The sequence below is a fragment of the Pelophylax lessonae genome, assembly GCF_965119305.1.
Source record: "Pelophylax lessonae genome assembly, chromosome: 6".
In the NCBI taxonomy this organism is placed as follows: Eukaryota; Metazoa; Chordata; class Amphibia; order Anura; family Ranidae; genus Pelophylax; species Pelophylax lessonae.
The window spans coordinates 265,007,297-265,034,546 of NC_138773.1; the positions used below are offsets into that span (position 1 = coordinate 265,007,297).

A 27,250-nucleotide genomic window follows, 5' to 3' on the forward strand; every position below is an offset into this window, starting at 1 on the left:
TCTCTGACACCATTGCTCTCTTTTTGCACTGTTTTTTTTTTTCTAAAAGTGTCAATTTTTGTACAGTCATTGCCCTGTTCCATAATTTCTAACACACTTATACGCTAGTATCTTATGTTGATATTGCCATATGTTATACTTCCGTACAACCATTTGCATTTTTCTAATAAAAACGTTTGTAAACAAAAAAAACAATTCATACCAGATGACATTCATTACCAGCTTCTTTTTAGTGGGACCGAACTATGGGGAGACACACAGGTGCGATATGCACCCTCTTTGTCTGAGCAGCATCATTACACAACTAATGGCCACATCAGAAGAGAGTGGTATTCAGTCTATTTACTCTGTTGAATTAAATACTGCAATATGTATGTGAAGTATTTTTAACTACTAAATTCTGCTCTTAGGCCATTGATTCCCTTGCAGCTTTATGGGAGACATCTTTTAATCTGCACTGTTATCAAGTCATAAAGCAAAATTATGTTTAATCTTTGTGCTGCCTGAAAAAACAGAGTATGTCTGCAAAGCACATCCATAACTGGCTGACACAGGGGAGATCATGTAATTGGACTGGTTTGGCCTGGAAATAGGTAAGTACGCAGATCTTTTTTTACAGAAGTTATTCAAAATAGGTGTTAAAAGGGGGGAGGGAGCATTATTTATGTTTAGGTCATGGAATTTTACCTTAAAGGTTAATTCCCAGACAACTTCTTTCCATGGTGGCACTGGTCCCTAAAAGTGTACTTACTACTCTGACAGTTCTCCTGCTACTTGTTCTTAATTTAGACAAATGGTATGCTATGACCAGTTTAGAGAGTCTGTAGGTATACCCTTTGTTCTTGATATTGTTTCTCTTCTACTCCTTTATTGACTTTGCTTCTGGATTTGTTTCTTGCTTAGGTTGTTTCCATTTTCCATACCTTCAGGTAAAACATATAAATAAATATATTTTTCTAAGAGCAGCCAAGTATCAATAGGCAGTTCCAATGGCTGCTAAAGGTAAGAACCATGATTATAGTGAATGTTATGACTGAACAGAAGGCTGGTGGCATCAATTTGATAATGCTGTACAAAGGCCACTTTTAAATATTAGCAAGTGAGTGCAAATAACATAAACAAAAGCAATGGGAAAGCAGGGACATCCATAAAGACAATATAGTCCATATGAATAAGTTAATACAGAGTTTAGACAGCATTTTGAGACAGAGTGGTAGAGGAACACCCTGGACTCTGTGTACAGTTGTTTTACAGTTGCCTGATACAAAAACTTGGGAACCGATATGGAATAGCCCTAATTTTTGCAAAAATACTTCATAATACTTGGTTTGATCATGATCTCAATCATAATGCTATACAGATGGTATTATTTTAGGAAATAACCTGAATAACATTTTACAATATAATATCTTTATTGAACAAACAATGTAACATTCAAAATATTTGATATGAAAAGTATGTGGACCTTTAGGATACTGGCATCCTGAATAGGTATTAATTGGGCTCAAGTATTCTATTCAAAAATAGAATTACAGGTTTCCTTTAAAGGTGGCTATACAGAGGAACTAAATTTAGTTCCTAAACCTGCTCTTCTAAAAAAGATGAATGTGAACCATTTCCCAATCTAATTAAATTTTAGAGGATCTGAGTATAATTGTAGAGTTAACTTCAGCTACATAAAAGTTGCAAAAGGTGTTTCTAAATGGCTGGGTGCTCTGTAAGGACGTCATGTGACGAAACTAGTAGGGCAGGGCCAGGACGCTGAACATCATCACACAGCTCTACCTTACACTCGTGGCATTGGGATAAAGGCGCAGTTGCTGGTTTATAATTTGACCAGCTCCCCACCTGGTGAGCCAGTTTGGGGGATACATTGGAAGGAGCACGTTGGGTAACTTGAATGCATTGTCACAGAAGAAATTGCATAATTTGATAGAAATATTTTTGTTCACTTTTTGTACTTTCTATATTCACTTGGGACTTTATAAAGTTTTTTATTAGAATTATTTTTTTTAAGAATCATTTTTTCAATTATATTGTTTTTAAATTTTTTATGAGTTTATTGATGAATTAATCTTGGTTTCTATATATTTTTTCATATATATATATATATATATATATATATATATATTCTTATTGGTTTTGATGGTCTTGCACAGAGATTTTTGGTATTCATTTTTGCAACAGCACTTTTTGAGCATATATATTTTTTGATTGCACAGATTACATTGCACTTTGCACTTTTTGTGTGGGTATTTAAAAAAAAAATGTTTTAGACATGATGATTATGGTAATTTTATGAGACACTGTGATGCATTAGCACTTTAGATACACAGAAGATACTATTTAGCTAAAGAGAGGAATACAAACATGCGCTGATATATATTTTCCTATTTTTATGTGAAACCACCTGCAGCTAATTGGCAGCAGTATATTCTGATTCCCTCTTTTTTGTTATACAACCACGGATCACCTGGGTGCTTGATCTTCTTTTTTTGTTTGAATCTGTTCCTTGTTTAGGCTGAGGCTGAGTGAATCAACAACAGATTATACAGGCAAAAAAATTGTACTTTGGCCAAGTCTTAGTCCAGACCTCAACAACAAATAACTTTTTTTAAAATTCACTGATACATATTTAAACTCCACAAAACCCCACAAAATAAAAATAAAAAATAAATAGCCTGTATGTAGTTTTTCAACTCAAGTACAGGAAACAAGAAAAAAACTTATGGAAAATTCAGTTTTATTGAACCATCTAATTAAATTAACAAGTGTTCACACCATTAAGCAAATTGCACTTTAAAGTTTTCTTACGAAAACCAAATTGTTTTACAATTATGTAACAACAGTCCACGAATCTCGTTTCTTCAATGTTCAATGTGTATGCACAATGATAATCAAGCATTACTAATTAAGATTTTTGCTTGGTAACATTTAGTACTAGTACAAATTAGGCTTAAAACACATTGATCATCATTTTTAAATTAAAAAAGGAATACAAAATCCTACCAGGATGTTAAACTGAGGCTTACATGAAGAAGAAACATGAAATTAAATTTGAATGAGTCATATTCATGAGTGTATGAAGGAGAATCTGTTGTTCTGATCTTTTTTCAGACCAAGGTCTATTGCTTCTTGTGCATCTTATTAGAGATCTTTTATCCCTGTCTTCAGGACTATGGTCAAACAGCTACAATCCCCTGTCCAATGAGTATGCCTCAGTTGCCAAATAAGCACCTCTCATTGGGCAGTGTGGGGAAAAGAAGATACAAAGGTGCTTCTGAATATTTCCATTTGGATGCTATATTGCAGACAAACAAATAGTGTTTTCTCACTTCAAACAAAGCCAATATTTTCACGAAGTATGTACATGTTGTCAATGCTCACCATTAGTACCACTACCTGGGGGTAGGAGTTCCACATTTTAACTGCTTTAACAGTAACCTTTTCAAAATTCTAAGATTAAACCTCCTTGTTTCTAACTTCAAATCATGGCCACATGTCCCTTTCAGGAACCTTAGAGTGGTCAGTTTATTGCAGTTTCTGGAGTTACCATACTTTTGTACATTGTAATCACATTCCCTCTTAAGCTCCTCTTCTCCAAAGTGACAACTGTAATCTATGTAATTGATCTTCATAGCTGAGGTCCTTCATCCTCTTTACTAATTTGGTTTCTTTCTATATTAACAATGTCTTTCATGAAGATTGGTGATCGATGTGTAATCTGCATGCGTGTTTTTGTCACCCAAGTGCATAATTTTATACTTCTCAGTACTGAACTTCATTTGCAATGTAACAGAAACGTTTTATTGATTTAAAACAAATAATAAAGTAACAGTGCCAACAAGGTATGGATACACAGGAAATGAAAAAGAAACATAATCAATCAAAAGAGATCAAATGCACATCAGCGATAGATAAAGCAAGTAAACAGACATATGGAATGGCTTTCATCTCAATATACGGAAGTAACATCAGGGCCACAATAGCCCACAGTCCCCCCAGACCCCTGGTCCCCTGGGAGGGGGAGGCGCCGAGGGGAGCTCCAGGAGGCCGAACCGCAGGGGAGCAGAGACACATAAGCGCCTCCACAGCACCCCACGGCCCATAACCACACAGCAGCAGCCTCGCCACCAGGGCCCTAAAAGCAATAAACAACATAACGTGGTCAGATCTGCAGAGGTCTAGCTGCGATCCAGGCATCCCACACCTTCCCAAATTTTTGAGGGCATTGACGCCCCATATAGGTCAGCTTGTAGAGGGGCAGAGCAGCATCCACCAACGCCCTCCATTGTGCAACCGTGGGGGGGTCAGCACCCTTCCATTTCATCAATAATGCCTTTCGGGCATAGAAGCAGAGAAAGAATAAGAGGAGCTTAGAGTATTTCGCCTGAGTCACCAGTTCCCCCATCCCCAAGAGGAGGACCCTAGGGTCCAAGGGCACTGGCACCTGCAGCACTGCGCTGAGCTCACATACAACGCCCCTCCAGTAGTCCTGGAGGAGCCGGCATTCCCAGGTAACATGGAGAAAAGTACCTACCGCCTGCTGGCATTTAGTGCATACGTCAGAGTGGGTGCTGTATATTCTAGCCAATCGTTGCGGGGTGTAGTATGCCCTATGCAAAAACTTCAATTGAATAAATCTATCTCTGGCCGAGATTACCGTGGGGATATAATGAGGGATACAATGATCCCAATCATCCTCCACCAGCGCAGGGATATCTTGCCGCCACAGCTGGAGCAGATGAGGTTCTTGTGCCTGCCGACCACACGTAAGTCTAAGATAGATAGAGGACAGTAGTTTGTCAGCATTGCGTGTGGTCAAAAATCGCTCCACCCCATGGGGAGCAAGCGTAGGGGGTGTTGGAAACTGAGCCTGGGCTGCATGGCGAAGTTGCAAAAACCGAAACAACATACGCGACGGGAGGTGAAATTTATCCCGCAGGGCCGGGAAGGTCAGCAGAGAGCCCGAGGGCATTATATGTTGTATCATAGTCACTCCATGCTTCGCCCATATGGCTGGATCAGGAATGGAGCGAAAATGAGGCAACCGAGGGTTACCCCACAGAGGAGTATAAGGCGAGACCGTGCCAGCCTCCCCCGTGGCACCCAGCATCTGCTCCCACACCCGTACCACCGTCCGCATAGGAGTAGTCACCTGAGGGGCAGCCCCCGCCCCCCTGTACACTAGGTTAGTCAACGCCGCATAGGAGCCCAAAATCGCCGCTTCGAGATTGACCGCCGGATTGGACCTGGATTGAGCGAACCACCAGCGGACAGAGACCAACACCGCCGCCCAGTAGTACTTCCGAAAACAAGGCAGGGCCAGTCCCCCGGAGGAGAGGGGCATCTGCAATTTCCGCTGAGAAATACGCGGAGCCGACCCCGCCCAGATGAAGGAGGAGACAACACTGTCCAGGCGACGAAAAAAGGACGCCGGGATGGGTACAGGAGTATTTCTAAAAACATACAAAAATTTGGGGAGAAAGGTCATTTTCAATAAGTTGATACGTCCCACAGGGGTCAAGGGGAGCGACCGCCACACCTGACACTTAGCAACCAGCTGTCGAAACACCAGCTCCAGATTGTCCGCCAGGTAGCAAGAGAGGTCAAGCCTCACGACGACCCCCAAGTAACGGAAATGAGAGACCCATTCCAGCGGAGCCACAGGGGGGGAAGGAGGAAGCGCCGCAGCATCAATAGGGAGCAGGCTCGACTTGGACCAGTTGATCCTCACTCCAGAGTAGCCGCCATGGCGATCAATTATACCCAATGCCGCCACCAGAGAATCAGCGGTGTCATTCAAGTATAACAGAGTGTCATCAGCATACAGAGAGATCCGCTCCACCACCGGGCCTACCCCCAAACCCCCCACCTCCTCCGACGTCCGCAGCAAAATTGCGAGCGGCTCAATAGCCAATGCAAAGAGGCCCGGGGAAAGCGGGCAACCCTGCCTGGTGCCCCTGTATAGCCGAAAAGATGGGGAGAGGAGGCCATTTGTGCGGACCCGGGCGACAGGGGCCTCATAGAGAAGGCGAACCCAGGCAATAAAGCGCGGCCCGACGCCAAAGCGGGACAGCACCTGCCACAGGTACTCCCACTCCACAGAATCAAAAGCCTTCTCGGCATCAAGAGAGGCCACTGCCCCCCGGGAACCGCTAGTCACCCCGTACGCCAGGTTGGTTCATTTGCAATGTAGCTGCCCAATCCCCTACTTTGTCAATATCTTCCTGTTATAATGCAACATCCAGTGTTTTTTCAGAATAAATTATTATCATCAGAAAGTACTAAAACTGAGTTCTTGATCCCAGCTGCTCTATCCCTGGTGCCCAACCTGTGGCCCAAGGGTTGCATGTGGCCCTTTGGTACTTGCTGTGCAGCCATTTGCAGACCTCAGCAGTCAGTAATAGAATAATCTATTTGTAAAGAGGCTATAGTAACAGTGATCTAGCAGTTTTATGTAGAATGTCTCAGTCTCTCCCTATCTCCTGTGATGTGTCTCCAGTCTCCTCCATGTTTCACATCTGCAGTCTCTGATTGTCTCCTCTATTATGTGTGATGTCTCCGATAGTCTTCTGTGATATATTGAATATTATGTGTGGCCCTTTGGTGCTCTCAGGGGGCCACAGCTGAGGCCTCCTACACTTTGTAAGTTGACAACCACTGCTCTGTATCATTAAAACAGAACCCTAGGGCTCGACACTCCCAACTTTAGACCATTCAGAGAATGTATCGTTTATCACTACTCTCTGGACCTGTTCATGTAAGCATGCTATCTATGTACATACAATTTCATCAACTGCAACAGCCCTTATTTTATAGAATAAAAATTTATGAGGTATAGTACCGAATGCCTTAGCACAATCCAGATAATCTAGAAAATCTACATTCACTGGACTTCCACAAATGTGATTTCTCATTTACTTCCTCATAGAATGATAACAGGTTGTTCTGACAAGAAGTCTTTTATAAATGTATGCTGTTTGTCACTTATGATACCTTTATCACAGACATACTTTATTTCTGTACAGAGACCCTTACCATTCCCTCAAATACCTTACATACTATTGATGTTAGACTGATTGGTCTGTAGTTTCCTGGTATAGCATACATACTCCACACCAACTAGTTGGTACCATTCCAGTCAGTGAGGTGTTTCTTTTTTTTAAAATAATTTTTATTGGGTTTTCAGAGAAAAAAGAGTAAATACAAACATTGTAAGAAATTATGTCACTTCCATGAATATAACAGCAGTCAACTCTGGATGTGAACTCACATCCACAAATGTACATACTTCTATTTGAGAAATTGCCAAAATATTGCAACAACATGCTATTGAGCAAATAAAATCTCTTCAATGTACATAACATATTTTAGACCGCCTCGGCCTTCCAGCCTAGTCGGATCCCACGCGGCCCCCAAGTGGGAACATAATGCGCCACGTAGGGCTGACCAGGCCCAGGTCTCTTTGTAAGGCGGGTGATAACATAAAGAGGGGGTAGGAGAAAATAAAAAAAGGAAAAAAAAACATTATATAGAGGCAAGTGAGGCATTAGAGTATAAAATAATTCACTTAGGAAGCTCTATAGGCCTCCCACAACTGCCATCTAGCTTTGAAATTTTGAAACGTCAAGTTAGAACTTGACAGAATGCTTTCGTATTCATGAGATTCATCTACAAGTTGAACAACCTCACGAAGAGATGGTGATACATTGCTCTTCCAGTGGCGAGCTATGACCAATCTCGCAGCATATAGAATATGCTGTACCACTATTCTGCAAGTTGGTGGAAACCAATCCAGCCAAATACCCAGTAGTGCCAGCTCAGGATTCAGTTTATTCAGGACACCTGTGACCTCGGCTATCAGCCTGTGTACTGATGACCGATAACTCCTCAGAGACATGCATGTCCAGAGCATATGGAAAAGTGTCCCTACTTGTCCACAATCTCGCCAGCACATGTTAGAGTAAGAGCGATGGAACTTTGCTACAATGTATGGAGTTCTGTACCATCTCAAGTGTATTTTCATCGCTCCTTCTCTAAAGTTAGCACACCTAGTCAATGAGTAGTTCAGTCTAAATGCTCTTAGCCACTGTGCGTCAGTAAATGTCCTGTTCATGTCCCTTTCCCATTTCAGTTGATGATGTGATTTGATAAAGTGCATGCGTTCCTGCATGGCATTGTAGAATACACCAATGCCATGTGTGGATGAGGGAGCAGTGAAGCAGTACTCGTAAACTTGCCTAGGGAAATGAATATATGTGTTGGGTAAAGTTTGAGCGATGTGTAGGATACGTTTATAAGTCAAGTATTCTGTCTGAAAGTCGGGGAACTTAGCGCAAAGATCCGAAAACGGGATGTAACCGAATTGAGATTTTAAGTCTGAGAGTAACAATAAGCCATATTTAGCCCAGTGAGTCACCCGTAAATCTGGTGATAATACCTGTAGCGTGGACAGTGGGATAGGCGTACGGTGGAGGTCAGAGGAGTTGGAAGCTTTCTCACAAAAATATTTCCAGGCCATTAATGTTGCGGAAATAGTAGGATGGGGGTCCAATGGTCGTTTACTAGTTAGATTCGTGGACAACACTAGGTCAGCCAATTGTACTTGCGGAGCATTGAACTGTTCCAGGGAGCACCACAAAGGCAGGTTGCCAGTGGAAAACCAGGATTTAGACTGGGCCAAGATGGCCGCCATGTGGTAGTCTCTCAAATCTGGGACTCCCAATCCCCCCACCCTAACATGTTTGGTCAGTGTCTTATGGGACGTCCTGGGTCTCTTATCCAACCATAAGTAATTGCTAACAGTGGTTTGCAGTGCCTTGTAGAAGGCAGTCGGAACTGTAATAGGGAGGGCCCTGAACACATACAGGAGTTTTGGTAATATCAGCATTTTAAATGCCGCATTCCTCCCTGACCAGGAAAGGAAGAATTTCCTCAATCTCAGGAGGTCTTGCGTCGTGGCGTGAAGCAGGGGGGAGAAATTGGTCCTATATAAAGTGTCCGGTGATCCAGTCAGCTTAATACCCAAATAGTCCAATGATTCCTTTTGCCACTGATAATGTACTACCTGTTGGATTCGTGTCTGCATGCTCTGTCCCACGTGTATCCCCAGGAGATTGGATTTAAGCTTATTAACTTTGTAATAAGAGACTGATTGGAACTCCCCCAGAACACTCCGAACATGTATTAGAGCAGCCCTCAAATTTTCCACTCGCCTACTCGCATTTTGCGAGTGGAAAATTATGTCAGGCGAGCTACTGTCAGGGGAAGAGAGGAGAGGAAAGCCGCCGAACGATTGGATAATGTCAGCGGCGGATCATCCCGCTGTACCAGCTTTAATTGTAATTGCCGCGCGCTCGCCGACACACAGTTCCGTCTCCTAGCCCGGCTTCTTTGATAGACAGAACACCTGGCCAACCAGGACGTGTTCTGTCTATCAAAGAAGCCGGGCTAGGAGGCGGGACTGTGTATGTCGGCGAGCGCGCGGCAATTACAATTAAAGCTGAGCGGAATGATCCGCCGCTGACATTATCCGGCCAGCAGGACTGATGGAGGGGGTAAGACGATCATCTCACCCAGAGCAGGTACAAGGGAGGGTGGGATGGATGGAAGGATGGCTGCCCTGGGCATCTGTGTCATGGGAGGTGGAGGGGCGCTGCCAGGAGTGTTTCTGTGACAGGAGAGAGCGGGATGTGCTCTCTCTGTCTTCTCACCGGGCTTCACACACTCCTGTCAGATCGGGACTTCTCCCCTTAAAGAGTCAGAGTGGAGGTGGAGCGGAGGAGAAGACAATTAGTTCCTAATGCTTTGCATGGACAGCTGGTGGGAGAGATGTGGCTGCAGAAGGGGAAGAAGATTGCGGCTCAGGAATGACACTGGATGTCAGATCCGGACTATACAGAGTTTGTTATCCCCTCTCCTCCGAGTCAAAGTAAGCAATGTGGAAAGGGGGCGGGTAACAAACTCTGTATAGTCCCATCTGACATCCAGTGTCATTCCTGAGCCGCAATCTTCTTCCCCTTCTGCTTCTGCAGCCGCATCTCTTCCGCCAGCTGTCCGTGCAAAGCAATAGGAATAGGAATAGGCTTCTCCTCCGCTCCTCCTCCGCTCTGACATATGAAGAGGAGGATCACAGAGCGATGTGCCGTGCTGTATCTGAGGTCTGCATGCTGGAGGAAAGGGAGAACTACACTGACTGGGGTACAAATCTTATCCTGTCACCTCCCAAATTCCCATCTCAGCACAATCCCCCCCTCCCTCCTAGCACAACCCCCCCATCTCAGCACAATCCCCCCTCCCTCCTAGCACAACCCCCCCATCTCAGCACAACCCCCCCCTCCTAGCACAACCCCCCCAATCTCAGCACAATCCCTCCCATCTCAGCACAATCCCCCCTCCTAGTTAAACCCCCCATCTCAGCACAGTCCCCCCTCCTAGCACAATCCCCCCTCCCTCCTAGCACAATCCCCCCCTCCTAGCACAACCCCCCCATCTCAGCAAAACCCCCCCATCTCAGCACAATCCCCCCTCCTAGCGCAACCCCCCCATCTCAGCACAATCCCCCCTCCTAGCAAAACCCCCCCATCTCAGCACAATCCCCCCTCCTAGCACAACCCCCCCATCTCAGCACAATCCCCCCTCCTAGCAAAACCCCCTTATCTCAGCACAGTCCCCCCATCTCAGCACAACCCCCCCTCCTAGCACAACCCCCCCATCTCAGCACAGTCCCTCCCCCTCCTAGCACAACCCCCCATCTCAGCACAGCCCCCCCCCCCCATTTCAGCACAGCCCCCCCCCTCCTAGCACAATCCCCCCATCTCAGCACAATCCCCCCTCCTAGCAAAACCCCCTTATCTCAGCACAGTCCCCCCCCATCTCAGCACAATCCCCCATCTCAGCACAGCCCCCCCCATCTCAGCACATCCCCCCTCCTAGCACAATCCCCCCATCTCAGCACAGTCCCCCCCCTCCTAGCACAACCCCCCCATCTCAGCACAATCCCCCCCTCCTAGCACAACCTCCCCTTCTCAGCACAGTCCCCCCCCCTTAGCACAACCCCCCTCCCATATTGATCCCACCTAGAAGTAATCATCTTCCAGAACAGGAAGTCTTGGGGCTGTTAAAAAGGGGTATTGGGGGGGGGGGTTGTGCCAGTAGGAATAATGGGGGTTTTTTGTGCTAGGGGTAAAATTTTGATGGGGGGAGGATTTGACAGGTAGAATTTGTTCTAGGAGGTGAAATTTGGGGGGGGGGGGTGGGTACTAGGATGGTGATTTGGGGGTTCCAGACCCTTGATGGGCACTGAAAACGTTGTTATTATTAATATTTATGAGGGCGTGTTTAGGGGCGGAATTAGGGGCGGGGCAGGGTAGGAGTTGGGTGGGGCAACTGGTGGCGAGTAACCCTTAAGGCCTGGCTAGTAGCTCAGGACTTTAAATTTTGAGCCCTGCATTAGAGACTACTCGGGGTTCGTGCAGGCCAATATAACATCATCTGCGAATAGTGAGATAACATGAGGGGGGAAATCTGCCAGGTTAACACCCATGACACCCGGGTGGGATCTCATCCTTTCCGCCAAGGGTTCCATGAGCATGGCAAATATCAGGGGCGACAATGGGCACCCCTGACGAGTGCCATTTGTAATGCTAAAACTTTCAGAGAACAGACCTCCTGTAAAGACCCTAGCAGACAGGACAGTGTATAAGGCCATCATGGCCTGGATAATCTCCCCCTCAAAGCCAAACTTCTCTAAAACCTACCGCAGGTATCCCCAGTGAATCCGGTCGAACGCCTTTTCGGCGTCTAATGACAGGAGCACAGTGGGGATCCCGCAGGCAGCTACATGGTGGATAAGGCCCACCAGTCGCCTGGTGGCATCCGTAGCCTGTCTTCCGGCCACAAACCCCACCTGATCCGACTTGATGAGGTCAGGGAGGCACTGGGAGATACGGTTGGCAATGACTCTAGCATACACCTTTAAGTCCACATTTAGTAATGAGATGGGTCGGAAATTTTGCGGTTTGTTAGGCTCTTTACCGGGTTTTGGCAGTGTGACCACTGTGGCCTCCAACATCTCGGCTGGAAAGGTAGCCGTAGTCAGGGCTTGAAGGAACAGCCTGCCAAGATAAGGGACCAAGGTGTCCCGAGATGCTCCATAGTACTCGGAGGAGAAGCCGTCCGGTCCCGGAGACTTCCCCTTCGGCAAGGATCTGATTACTTTCATAATTTCCTGATCAGTGATGGGGGCATTCAGTTGTGCTAATTGAGAGGGGTTTAGGCTCGGGAGGGAAATAGAAGGCAAAAAAGTTTGGATGTCCGATGGGGTTGGTTGGGGAGTCGAATTGTCTAGGTGTAGATTATATAGCGAACCATAATACTGACTAAAGGCATCTGCTATGTCCCTCGGGTTGGTGAGCCGCTCTCCCGTGGCATGATGTATTAAGTATTGAATTTTTTGCTTCGATATTTTGTCTTTCAATTGGGCCGCCAACAGCCGACCCACTTTATTGCCATGAGAGTAATGGGAGGCCTTGAGCCTACGAAGTGCTCTGGAGTGCTGACCAACCAGGAGGACCCTCAGCTCCGCCTGGAGTTTGGAGAGCTGATCCGCGCCAGCTGCAGTGGGATTACATTTATTAAGTTGCTCTACATGTTTAATGGAAGTAAGGATATTGTCCAATTGTTGTCTTCTACGCCTCCATTCCCTCGCCCCTTCTGACATCAATATTCCTCGCATAAAGTGCAAAAGGACATTTTACTGAATTCTCATTAAGTGCAAAAAATTCAGCAAAAAATTCAGCAAGTTTAGAACACACAGTTTTCCGGATCTCCGATTTGTCAAGTAGGCTGGCATCAAATCGCCATCTGTTGGCCCTTGTGGTAAAGGGCACGTCCCCGATTTGAATAATAACAGGGGCGTGGTCCGACCACGTAATGGAACCGACAGACATGTGAGTGACCCGCTGTAGCAAGAATTTGTTCGTGAGAAAGAGATCTATCTGTGAGTAGGAATGATGGGTTTTAGAGTAGAAGGAATAGTCTCTTTCCGACGAGTTGTGGCAACGCCACACATCGTAAATTTCCGTAGCAGATAGGAAATTCGTCAAATCCGCTCTATGAAAGCGTCTTGGATAGTTCAGTGAAACGTCCAGTTGAAAGTTGGGGACAGCATTAAAGTCGCCGCAAAGAAGAACATGGCCCTGAATAAGAGGTTGAATTTGCTTCCAGAGCCTTTTCAGGAAAGAAATTTGGCCTGTATTAGGGGCATATACTGCCACTATGGTGTAAGTGGCTTTGTTGATATTGCATGAGAGAACCAAAAAGCGGCCGTCAGGGTCCGCAAATTGAGACAGCAGAGTGAAGTCCAGGGATTCCCTTACCAATATTGCTACACCACATTTTTTCTTGGGACCATTAGCATAGTACACTTGGTGATAATCTTTGGATGAGATTTGTGGGTGATTGCCAGTCATAAAATCGGTCTCTTGTATAACTGCCAGTTCGCATTTCAAGGTTTTGAGCTCTCTCCAGAGCATGTGTCTTTTATGAGGACTGTTCAGGCCATTGACATTGAACGAAAGTATTTGAAATTACATTGTGAGGGATGAGGTGAAGCAAAGTCTGCGCTGGTAACTGAGAGGCACTTACTGGTATCGCGTCGATGTGGAAGTCCTGGTTCTGGGCACACCGGATGAGCTGGTTGGTGAAGAGTAGCCGATGGGGGCAGCCGCCCGTGAGGTCTGGTCAAAGTGGCGTGTCCGAATCACCGGAAAAAAAAGAGCAGGGTTAAGTGCAGAGTCTAACAAAAAATAACAAAGGAGAGTCAGGGAAAGAGTGCCCTCGGTTAGTGGCACGTAGAGGGTAAAAAAAGGCGACTCCTCAGGGGGTCTGTACGGTATGAACCGTTTAAAAAGGGGGTAATAAAGAACAATTGGTAGCCGAGCATGTCCTCTGGAGCATGGTCGCTGGGAGGTAGGAATTGTAAGGGTCACCACATCATATGTAGCCCGATTTCATTCCGCCAGGGAGGGGTTTGGCTCTCCGTCCGGATCCAGTATCCCCCATTTTTTCAACAAGGCTAGGCCATCCTCCAACGAGGAAATCCTGTAATCCTTGTCTCCCCTGGTAACCACTAAAGTAGCTGGGTAGTTCCATTGGTACGGAATATGATGGTTCCTGAGGGGTTTGGTAACTGTAAAGAGATTGCGTCTTCTGTTCATTGTATGCGCAGATAAATCAGCATAGAAGGAGAGGTTGTTTAAGGCAGGAGGAAGATCAGTGCCTTTCCTCACCAGGGACATGAATTTCTCCTTTACTGTGCAGAAATGAACACGGGCTATAGTGTCTCTGGGTAGGGAAGCTGCAATATGCTTCGGCTTAGGCAGCCTGTGGATGCGATCAATTGCCATGTCGCACAGGGGGACATCTGGGAGAGATTGATATGCTTCGGCTTAGGCAGCCTGTGGATGCGATCAATTGCCATGTCGCACAGGGGGACATCTGGGAGAGCTTCCTGCATTATGTTGGTGAGAAAGTCAGCCAGCTCATGAGGTTTCACTGTCTCAGGGATCCCTCTAATTTTAATGTTATTGCGTCTAGATCTATCCTCAAGATCTGCGACCTTTGCTTTAAGCCAGGTGATGTCGTCCTCATGTTCATTATGGGCATCCACCATGTTGTTAAAGGTGTCAGCAAACTCCCCCATTTTGGTCTATACATGATCCACCCTGTCGCTACAGCTGCGACTACTGTATTGCAGCGGGACATAAGTTGAAGCATGTCAGCATGTATTGAGCTTCTTAAAGACATCATCATTTCTTTTAATAAAGAGTCCATGACAGGTTTGCCAGTTTTGGGGAACGAGGATATGGTGTCATGAAACACCAGAGTGTCATCTATGTTTCCCCCCTGGGCCCCCTCATGTTCTGGAAGCTGGAGCCTAATTTTTGATTTGGCCGGGCTGGCACATGCAGATCTAGGGGTAGAGATTGCCTGCATCTCATCACCAGCTGCCGAGGGCTCTGTGGGTGACAGCGGCGATCCTCCAGACTGTGCTGTTACAGGGGATGTGTGAGGAGGAGGCCGCAAAGGTGCCGCTGGAAGAAGCGCCGGCGCCATTTTGGTTTTGCATCCCGCCCGCCGGATGGAAGAAGTTCAGGAGCTTACCAGGCTTGGTTTTCCCCTTACGCTTCCCCGGGACCTGCGGGCGACTTCCAGGCATCGTGAGGAGTAGATTAAGTTGAGCTGCGGTGACCCTCCACGTTTGTATTGGCTCCGATCGGACTGCTTGGCGAGGACCTGTGCTGCTAAGCGTCCATCTCTCTCGCTGGCCGGCTCCGCCCCCCCAGTGAGGTGTTTCTAAAGATTATAAATTCAGCTTGGCTATAGCTGAGCTTAGTACCCCAAGGACTTGCAGATTTAAATCATTAGGATCTGGTGATTTGTTTACATTAGGTTTCTCTAGGCTCTTTTGAACCTGATTTTCAGTCAACCAAAGTGGTATCTTTGGTGAAACATCATTATTATAAGTGTTAAGACTATCAAATCCATTTTCTTATCTTTAAAAACTTTATATCTTTATTGACATATCTGAAAAAAAAATGGGATTTCTTTTACTTGCTGAAGCTTTGTGTTTCTCACATTCTATTTTAACCACCCTGATTGATCCCTTGCATTTCTTGATGTATTCCTTGTAAATCCAGAATGTCCATTCCATTTTGTATTTTTTAAGGCATTTTTTTTACTTGTTTTTTCACTAACATTTAGCCACATAGGTTTTAATTTTGTTATTTTATGCTTGATACCCAATAGCATACAATGACTAATGTGTTGGATCGATTCATTTTTAAAACACTACCTCTTGCCTTGTGTGCTCTTTGTTGCAAATATTTGGTCCCATTGAGTATTATGCAGTATTGTTTGCAGTTTATTGCAATTCATTTTTTAGAATTTAGGGTTCTTGTCATATCAACATGCTTCTCTTTCCTGTAACTTCTAACAAATGTGATTACACTATGATCACTATTATCCAAGTTGCCTCTAACTTACACATCTGTAATAAGCTCTGTGTTGTTTGAAACTGAAAGCTCCAACAGAACATGTTTTTCTCTTTGGGGCTTCCACCATCTGCTTTATGAAATTGTTTTGTGATACATTTAAAACAATGGAAAACCTTTGTTACCTTTGCAGTTCAATTGCTCAATCAATATCAGGATAATAAAAATTGTCCATAATAATGTTGCCCTGCTTCCCAGCCATTTCAATCTGTCAGCCTTAATGACTTTGTACCATCACAGTTCTTGTTAAAGATATAATCTTTCAAACTCACTTTTGGATCACTTTTCATATACATATGCCTCCACCTCTTCTACCAATTCTGCCCCTCGAAATAGAGTGTACCCCTCAAAATGTTATTCAAAGAATATGTATATAGAGCAGGATGTACACTGAATCCCAGGATCAGCATGGAAAGACATAGTTAAATTTTTTTGGGATAGCTTAACATTAAACCCTGCTAGAAATTACAATAATTGTAAAGGCATAACCCTTTTTGATTATCTCTTTGGGTATGCTATTTTTTTTTTTTTTTTTAACTATGCTCTTATTGTGGCTCCACTCTTTACAGAAATAGCCTCACAAAGCCCTCTAACAGCTATCTCTTGATCCCGATGATACAGAAGTGACCCTCTTTGGATAGGGAATAATGAATTTATAAATAGAGGGTTATAGTCATTTTAGGCAAACCAGAACACTAGAAGCAAACTAAAACAGTAAGCACCATTTCCAAATAAAGCACATTACTAGAAAACCCATTTTAGGTTTGCAATTAGGCAGGTAAAGGTTTAGTCACCCCTAGTGTTTTGAGCTCAATTAATTCTTTATTTTTTCTCTCCTATTATTTTCTTCTACATATTAGTATCAGCCAATTATTCCACTTCAACCTTGGAGGATCAGTGTTTATACTGCATGTATTGCGTTCCAATGTGGAAGACTATTTTGATCCTCTTTAGCAGGAGTATGATATTGAATATACAGAAGTGGTTCTCCTTGGAAAGGGAATGGCAAATGGAGGGATATAGTCATTATTTTAGGGATACCAGAACACAAAGCAAAATGAAATAATAAGACATTTCCAACTAAAGCACAAAACAGGGAACCCCCAACTCAAGATTGTAGTAAGGCAGATGAAGGTTTAGCCACCCCCTAGTGAATTGTGCTAAATTAATTCCTTTACCTTCCTCTACTACCATTTTCTCCTACATATTACTATCAGCCAATTATTCCACTTCATCTTTAATCTGAAAAAATGTGTAATAATTTGATAGCTGATTGTTCAACAACTAGCTCCAAGTTTTCCATGCATGTTTCATTTTCCGCCTGCAATCTGCAATACATTATTCATAGTTTCAATAAGTTTGTTATTCAGAGATGGCTCATCTATAATAGAGAAATGATTGGCCTAATTTTTAACATATATACTTTCAGTTTCCCATGCAAATCATGTATTAAAGCAGCACATTCTATTAAATCCCATTTTCGTGAATTTGTAAATCATGCTTAGAACCAACATCCAGGAACGTCAAGTCAGTGATGTTTAATATACATGACTAATATTTAAATTAGAATAAAAAAAATATGTGTTTTAAGAGGATCTGTCACTTTTAAAATATCTTATTTATCAAGAGACTTGAGGCAATGGGCTTTTTTACTAAAAGAGTAGAGACTGTACACTTTATAAAGTAAATGTCCAGTGAGTTTATTATATGAGACACTGCTTTCCCTGTCTCTAGTTCGTACAGCTCTGCATAGAGTATCAATCACAGAGAAACAGGCCACGATTGAGCTGCTAATCCTTACCAGAAAGCCAAGAATGTTGTAAATACAATGGGATTGATTTAATAAATGAGTAAATGTTCGGATTTGTACTTTAGTGAAACTATGTTCATTTTGAATAACCACTCATGTGAAAGGGAATTTGAAGGGGAAATGTTTTTATTTTTTTATTGCTGAATGTTTGCATGATTGAAGTGAACAGAGCATTGCCATTTTGCTTAGCTCAATGAACATTTGCTAAGTAAACAGTCTTTGCTTCTTTAGTAAATCAACACCAATGCATGTCATTATCTACATACTTTTTTTTACAAAACTGTTCTTGTAGCTTCATCTTACACTACAAACAGTCAAACTGTCTTTTGGCTTTTGATGCCCGTTAAAAGACAGCCGTCTGTGAGATTTTGCTTCAAATGGAGAGTTGACAGGCCACAAACTAGTCTAGTTTTACACTGTTACAGACTGCCCAGCTGTCTCCTGTCCTATGTCATTCTTTTCTTTTTCACAAATGTTACTTAAAGTGCCATAGGACTGCTGAAAGGTCCAGATACAATTTTACTCAAGTAAGGGTCAAGGGACAAAAGAAACAAGAACCCAATGCATTTTGGGAGTCTCCATATCAATATAATATCCTCTACTAAGGGTCAGAGATAAAGGTTAAGTTCACCTTTTGAAAAAAATTTGAACAATTGCAGATTGCGGGTGCAATGGTCTGCAGGCTCCTTAGAATAATCTGCAGACTCAGGATAGCTGTCTGCCTGTCCATCATACGGGCAGGCAGTTTACCTAAGAGCAGGAAGAATCAATGAACTACCAGAGCACTCAGTGCCCTGGTAGTTCATTGAGAATTACAATCCATCAGCCACAATGGCTGAGAGTACATGACTATCCATTCACAGGAATCAGGAAATTATTGATGCTGGGTGTGGGGAGAGGACCCCTTCACCCGCTGTCACATAAAGGGGGAATCGGCAGTGCAGATACTGGAACATCTTCAACCGTAAAAAAGGATGGGACGTGTACTATATTTCAAAGGTGAACTCATCATTTAAAACCAAATCCAATAGCCAATAGTAAGAAATTCAAATACATGTGAAAATCAGAATTAAAAATAAAAAATAAGCTAATCAATTAGGATAGAAAATAATAAAAATGCATATAATAATAAAACTACATCCTTAACAAAGTTGGACCTGATACGAATAAATACTTAAATAAAATGTTTTATGCACAGTGCATTGGGTTATACACATCCATCCCACATCAGTTTGGCCTGGCAGCAGCAGATCACTTCCTGTCCCATGACCCCTATATGAGTCAGAAGCAGGCCCACTTTATTTTAGAATGTACCAAATTCTGCCTGACCCATAATGTTTTTAGTTTTGATAACCAATTCTACCTGCAGGTAAAAGGGACAGCTATGGAAGCAAATTTTGCACCCTAACCTAGCCATGGGTCTGTGGGAGTCACAACAAATATGGCTCAATAATACATACTCCAAACATCTCACATTTTATGGCAGATATAGATTACATTTTAAGCATCTGGGATGGCCCAAGTGACATCATTAGTGATTTTGTAAAACACTGCAATAATAACCCATATGGACTAACATTCACCCAGGTTTTAAATTCCGAAAAATTAGCCTTTATTGATGTAGAATTATATTACGTAAAAGATTAAATCCATGCCAAGAATTATTATAAACCCACGGCTGGCAACTCTCTATTACATTGTAAAAGTTGTCACTACAACAAATGGACAAACAGCATCCCAAAAGGACAGTTTTGCCCACTTAGGCAAAACTGTACTAGATTGGATGATTATAAAGAGCAAAGCCACATTCTAAAGAAAAAACTAACAAAAAAAGGCTACCCTGAATCTCTCATTGACCAAGCCTATACTTGCTATTTGACAGACCCACCTCCTACTAAACAAAGAGAAGTGTTTGATCAATCTTTCCGGTTCATTACTAGGTTCCATCATGAACATAAGAAAATGGAATCTGTTCTTAGAAAACATTGGCCAATATTGCTGGAAGACCCTCAAATAAAAACTGTCCTCCCCCCATGCCTCGGGTTACATACAGTAAAGCACCTAACCTCAAAAATAAAATTGCACCAAGAAAATTAAAATCTCGTGTGAGAGTTCCTTCCCTTAGGATGTGCTTTATACCCCTACAGGGCATGTTCCAGTGTAAAAAACAACTGTGCAAGACCTGTGCATTCATCAAGCATGGTAAAAAAACTATTTAAGAGAGCCGTTAAGAGAGCAATGGGCAATCCAGCCCATGTTTACTTTTGCGTGGCGCAAGGAAGAATTGGGATATCTTAGAATTAAACTAACAACATCACTGAAGGGACTATATAGACTAACTATATTCCGTTACTTATTATAATTAAAGAACATTTAAATTCCCTAAATATAGGCCTATTTCATGGTTAGGTAGAATAAATGCATTTAAATTGATCAACATGCCTAAAGTGCTATGTACATTTCAAATGCTCTCAATTGCCTCCCCCCCAGGAATACTTTAAGAAACTTAGAACTATTATACTAAAATCTATATGGGCACACAGACACTGTAGGATTTCTTATGCAATGCTGGCTAAGGAGAAGAAAGCAGGGGGGCTGGCATTACCAGATCTTAAAAAGTATTATCAGGCGATCACTAATTCACGATTAGCAGACTGGATTTACAATAATAAGGATAAACGTTGGGTTAAAATAGACTATGCACAAAGTAAAGTAGATTTAGGAACGATAGTTTGGATTCCACAATTATATTGGGATCTAGCAAATAGCACAAATCCGCTAACAGGAAATTATTTTAGAATATGGGATAACCTGTGTAGGCACTATCACTGGGAACAAAACTCACTGTTGATTTCATTAGTAGACACAAATTACTTTACGCCTGGGAAAAATGATTACCCATATTTTGTTATATGGGAAAAAAAAGAGTTAATACTGTTACAAGATGTGATGACAGGGGATAGGGTTAGTTCACTTTTTGATTTAAAACAAAAATGGCGGAGTATGCCATAAGATAAATGGAGACACGCACAAATACAACAGTTTGCACAGACATTACCACAGCCGTTACGTGGAAACAATAAACTTAATCCAATAGAAAAATTGTTCAACTCCCAATCCAGTATTCAGCATAGCATACCCTTAATATATAAGGTACTAGTGAAAGTTCCCACCTTACCTTGGAAAATGGGAGTGAAACCTTAATAAAACTTGGATAATCAATACCGCTTTTTTTCTCCCTTTCTTCGCCTCACTTTGTCTCTCCCATGGTGGAACTTTATTAGATGGATTGGGTGGTGGGCGGTTCTCTCTGGTAGTAAGTAAACACCTCTACCACATCCTCCATCATAGACATTAGGAACAACACACACCCACATTGTGTCTTTAAACAACACTGCCACACAATGTTAACTAAGAGACACATTTATTTTAGCAAAATGTTGTTGCTTCCTGGTCACTTTAGTTTTTTTTAAGTATCCAGGCATATACCCATTTTAAATGGTACTAACCCCTGGACCCTCAGGGTACTAAACACATTCAATACTCCCCATCATCTCATCTTTAGTCCATATACTTTCACGCTATAATCCAATAATAGAGACTTTACTTACTTTAGGATTGCCTTCTAGAGAGTTTTTACCACAGCTATGAAGTTATCCATTCATTATAGAAATATATATATATATATATATATACATATATATATATATATATATATATATATACACACATATTTGCCACTTTTTTATATCACAGCAGGATTGTTTTACTAATTCCCATTCATTGTTCATTGTAAGTTTTGATCTTCGATTTATTTGTACTTTCAGAAAAAATCCTTACTTCGTAATTTGTTTTGCTTGTATTTTTGTTTTTGTGTATTCATGTATTTCTCCATCCTTACATTTGATATATTATTTTTATTTGTATTTTGTTGGCATTGCATGTTGGTATCCCTGATGGAGTGATTTGTATTCTCTCTGCTAGATGGCACTGGCATTGCATGTTGGTTTGCAGGATTTCTGATAAAGTAATTTGCACTCTCTTCACTAGATGGCACTGTATACCTAACATATATAAGGCACCTTTGATGAAAAAGGAGCACACGCTGACAGCCATCACCCAGTGCGCATGCTCCAAAACGGGTCGCAAGCACACCAGTGGCACCTACACAGAAGATGCTGCGGTCCAGCCTACAGTTCAGCCCTCGGTCCCGTCATCCACAACCTCTTCCACAGAGCCATGACAGTGCTACCACATGACCCAGAAGGTGGCCCGATGCAGACTTTGACCACTGGAGTTCCCTATGTGCATATATTCATATTTTATTATGTGACTTTCATTCCTCCTTTTTCCAATACATTTACTACAGTCTTCACTACAGTTCTTTCTCTTATTTCCTCATGTTTGGGGAACACTTCCACTCCCCTCCAGGCTGGATCTGAGCTCAGATACTGTGCACCATTCATCTTATAGACAGAACTGGTAGTTCTAAAGACTGTATGATGGACACTCCATTGTTTTAAATGCACCCCCTGCTTGCGCCACCACTCACATATTGTTTTTAAAGTCCATTGTAGATAGCTGCAGTATCAGATTACACACTTTCATTTTTTTTAATCCAACAAAAACAATTGAATGCCCTCAGTCTGTCTGGCAATTTCTAATCATTACATCCAAACTCCTCAGAACAATAGCATAAAGCTATTTGTATTATAAGAAGGCATTGGCATGTATAGACCACTGGTATATTTAAAGAAAACAACATTTCATAGATGGTACATGACCCCTTATAGAATGTCCAAAGGTGTTCTGGCAGCCTCCCTGTTATATTGGAGAAACTGTAATGCAATTAATAATCTTTTTCACATTTGTGGGGTTGCAAAAATATTCAAAGTTTTTGGAGATTGGTTTCTGTCTTTATCTTCACACTTACAGGGAATGTTATCCATATCACACCTGCTATTGCTATTTTGAGCCTTGTTTAAGAAATATATTCTCCACACCACAGAGTGGTGGTGGCCTATGTGTTGTTTGCAGCCAAACCTACACTTACCAGTCAATGGAAGTCACCTTAGGCCCTTAACTTATCCACTGTTATTAGCTGGTCGAATAGCAAATGCCAATATGAAATGTTGTTCGCTTATAAACAATACAGACCAGATAGATTTTCTAAGCAATGGAAGGTCTGGTTATCTCACCCTGAAGCCTCAAAACACCGGAGATGGGGTTGATTTACTAAAAGCAAGTAGACCAAGTGTGTACTTTCCAAAGTGCAGTTGTACTCTGCAAGTGCAGTTGCTCCAGAGCTTAATAAATGAGGTAAAGATTACCTTTGCATATGATTAGATAATGGAGGTCAGCATAGATTTTGCTCATTTACTAAGCTCAGGAGTAGGGATGGGCCTAACACCCCTCTGTTCGTTTCACAGTAGAACTCCCGAACAGGGGAAAAGTTCTAACCCAAACGACGAAGCCCATTGAGGTCTACAAAGGCCCATTTGGAAGGCGTATATGCAACTAATTTGCCATAAAAGGGTCTGGGAACTGCCTTGGGGGACATGTATCAAAAAAAAAACTATAGTTTTTTTTTTTTTTTGTAGGAGCAGTGATTTTAATTATGCTTAAAGTACAACAATAAAAATGAAAAATTCCTTTAAATATAGTGCCTGGGGCGAGGGGGGTCCCCTAATGTGCCTGTAAAGTGGCATCTCTGTAGCATGCATAAAACATGTTGCAGAAAAAATGGCATTTCTAAAGGAAAAAAAAAAAGTCAAATCCCATTTAAAATGACTCGCGGTATAATTGCTGTCGGCTATTTAAAAAAATAAAGAAAAAATGTTTTTTAAAAAATGGTGAGGAGTCCCCCCCCACAATCCATACCAGACCCTTATCCAGGCATGCAGTCTAGCAGTTCAGAAAAAAAGGGGGGCCTCAACATGGGTGGTGGGTGCTTTTGGGCAGGGGGGGCTCATGTGATGCCACGTAACATTAGAAGGGGGCAGTGCCACCGCCTTGTAAAAGGGGGCTTTCAGATTCCGATAAGCCTCATGCCCACAGACCTTGACGACCACAGCCCAAATCCAAAGCACTCACCCATCCCCCTCCATGTTGAGGGCATGTGGTCTTGTATTGTTCAGGGGGAGGGGGGGTTGCTCACTTGCCCCCCTTCTCTGACCTACCAGGCTGCATGCCCGGATAAGGGTCTGGTATAGATTTTGGGGGGCCCCACTCCGTTTTTTTTTATTTTGGCACAGGGCAAACACCATGTAAATTCGGGTGTTCAGCAAATGACCAAAGAGGTAAATGTTTAGCCTGAACTCATGCTCAGGTCTGAACCATTCACCCATCCCTACTCAGGAACAACTACTCTTGCACAGTGCACCTGCACATTGCAAAGTGAACAGTCTATTTGCCTTTAATAACTCTATGTCTTAGATCTCTCCTTTTACTTATTGCATTTGTGAAGCTCCAGAATGTTGTTGATACCATTATGTTCTATTTCCTTTTGTGTATGGGTGGTTCCTGCGCTATCTGAGGTGGTGTATATTTTCCTTCTTACTGCAGCCCCACGGTGCTGGTACCAGAAACCAGTTTATATAGGTAAAAATAATTTGTATTTGTGGCGCGCTTCAGAAGTGAAAATACAAGTGCCTTATAAACTATTGTGAATCTGTATATAATCCTTGAATAAAACTGTGTTCTTATTTAGCTGAAAAATAGTGGGTCACTTAAAATTATACCGTGATTACATATAATACAAAATATAAATAAATAATTAAATGGTTCCAATATGTCTCTATATATATCAAAAAGTGCTGGGTGCTTATGTTCCAAATAAAATGAATAACTATCCAATTGACTCAATATAAATATTTCTTCAAAATCAATCAAAGGTGCTCTGTGCTTTCTTCAATAAAAAATTAATACAATACTGTGTTTCATAATGTCCATATACATAAATCCAAACGGTAAGGTGCAATGCTATTCAATATCTTCAAAAGTGCTCTCATGCAAAGGAAAAGTGTTGTGACTTTCTACTTCCACCAGGTGTCACATCTAGGTGCTCTGGACTCTCACCTTAATGAGGTGTATATTGCGCCTATTATATACAACTTGGTCTCCGAATCGATAGTTGAGGGTTTTTTTAAAACGTTCCGATGTTCTGTTATGACCACGGGTGTTTCCTGTCTTGTCCGTGTCTGGGGGGTTATATGCTTTCTAGCGTCCTTGACTTCTTATCATACCTCGGACTCAGTAAGCACAAAGGGGCATCATGGTGTAGTATATCAAACCAGTTTATTGTTATAAAAATAGAGTTGCACTTACATTTAGCAGGTATTTTGTATGCCAAGATAATACAAATACAGCGTTGGGAGCGCTTCGCTCCGATCTCCAACGTCACTTCCGGTAATCTGGCGGCTCCTCCTACGCGTTACGTCACATCACGTGACTTCCTCAGACACGGACAAGACAGGAAACACCCGTGGTCATAACAGAACATCGGAACGTTTTAAAAAAACCCTCAACTATCGATTCGGAGACCAAGTTGTATATAATAGGCGCAATATACACCTCATTAAGGTGAGAGTCCAGAGCACCTAGATGTGACACCTGGTGGAAGTAGAAAGTCACAACACTTTTCCTTTGCATGAGAGCACTTTTGAAGATATTGAATAGCATTGCACCTTACCGTTTGGATTTATGTATATGGACATTATGAAACACAGTATTGTATTAATTTTTTATTGAAGAAAGCACAGAGCACCTTTGATTGATTTTGAAGAAATATTTATATTGAGTCAATTGGATAGTTATTCATTTTATTTGGAACTTAAGCACCCAGCACTTTTTAATATATATAGAGACATATTGGAACCATTTAATTATTTATTTATATTTTGTATTATATGTAATCACGGTATAATTTTAAGTGACCCACTATTTTTCAGCTAAATAAGAACACAGTTTTATTCAAGGATTATATACAGATTCACAATAGTTTATAAGGCACTTGTATTTTCACTTCTGAAGCGCGCCACAAATACAAATTATTTTTACCTATTTCCTTTTGTGTTTTCTTTACAATGAGGCCTGTTACCAGCTTTATCCTACATGGGGTGGCAGCCATTTCAATGAATTATTATGGATGTATAAAACTATTACTTTGCTTTATATGGATATTAGCTTCCTTTGTCTGGAGGTTATGAGGGCTGGAAAAGTATAAATGAATGCTGGATACAACCTTCTTTAAACATATTTTGTTGTTCTGTTGATGTTATTTCACTTTATTATCAATATATTGTATAGTAAAACAACATTAGTAAATCAACCTCAGCGTGTTACTGAATGTAGAATCCTGGAAAAATTATGTAATTTTAGTCTTCAAAAGACACTCAGTCTTCACTCCCCCAAATATCACTGATTGTGTCAGAATATACAGCCTTATTAATATGCAGTGAGTTGATTACATCCTTATGTAATCCTGTATGCCAGGGATATGATAAGGGGTCATGGGGGGGACCAGAAGTAAGTAAATATCTGCTCAACATGGACACTGACATCTATAAAAGGCTCTAAAACAAAGTTTAGCTGGAGTTGACTTTTTTTTTTATTTTGTATTTAGAGGATTGCAACATAAAGAAAAAATACTACATTCCAGCATATATTCCATTTCACTGCAAAGGTACATTTACAAATGCATAAAAATATCTAAGGAGGTGCACCATATTGAAGTTCAGTTTTAATACCATCAGAAAATTGTTCTCCATCTTTTCATCTTATGGATGCTAAAAGTCAAATGCATTTAAAATAGCTGTATACTTTATGGAGTAACTTTTTGTAACTGTTGAACAATTATCAGCCCTACAAAACCTTATAGCAATTCAGTTCTATTCTGGTATGTTCTGTGGAGGTGGAGGATATAGTGTAAGGAAAGGGTAATCACTTTCCACTATAATTTTTATGTTTAGGCATTATTGTCCAGTGCTACTGTAACAGTCCAACTGAAAACCACAGTGTTCTTTTTTCAGACCCATGAGACCCATGAGACCCACTGATCTTCACTTGCTGCACACTTGATTATTTATGGCCCTAATGATAAAGCAGGAGATTGTCTTAAATGTGGTCATACTGTTGCTTAAAAAAAGCAAAAACCTTTCCTCCATTCACTGAGTTTTGTCCGCAGTGTTACATCAGAAATATAATAACCTCCACTTCACCTCTTTGGTGTCCAGGAGCTCCCTGATGGCCTCCAAGATCTTTGGCCAGTCTTCTTCTGGATTCTGATCTTAGGTTGTTTTTATTGACTGGGCCAAGATAACATCACTCCTTCCCATGCGCTGTAATTCATTCATCTTGGTAGTTGCTGAAATTTTACACTAAG

At 42.1% G+C, this 27,250-nt stretch overlaps 1 pseudogene across 1 annotated transcript; it reads left to right on the plus strand.

The window, feature by feature from the left end:
• The first annotated feature begins 19,144 nt into the window (after positions 1–19,144).
• LOC309558736 lies at positions 19,145–19,965 on the plus strand (annotated as a pseudogene). The gene has a single exon. The product of its transcript is annotated as an uncharacterized misc_RNA (transcript).
• The last annotated feature ends 7,285 nt before the right edge of the window (positions 19,966–27,250 follow it).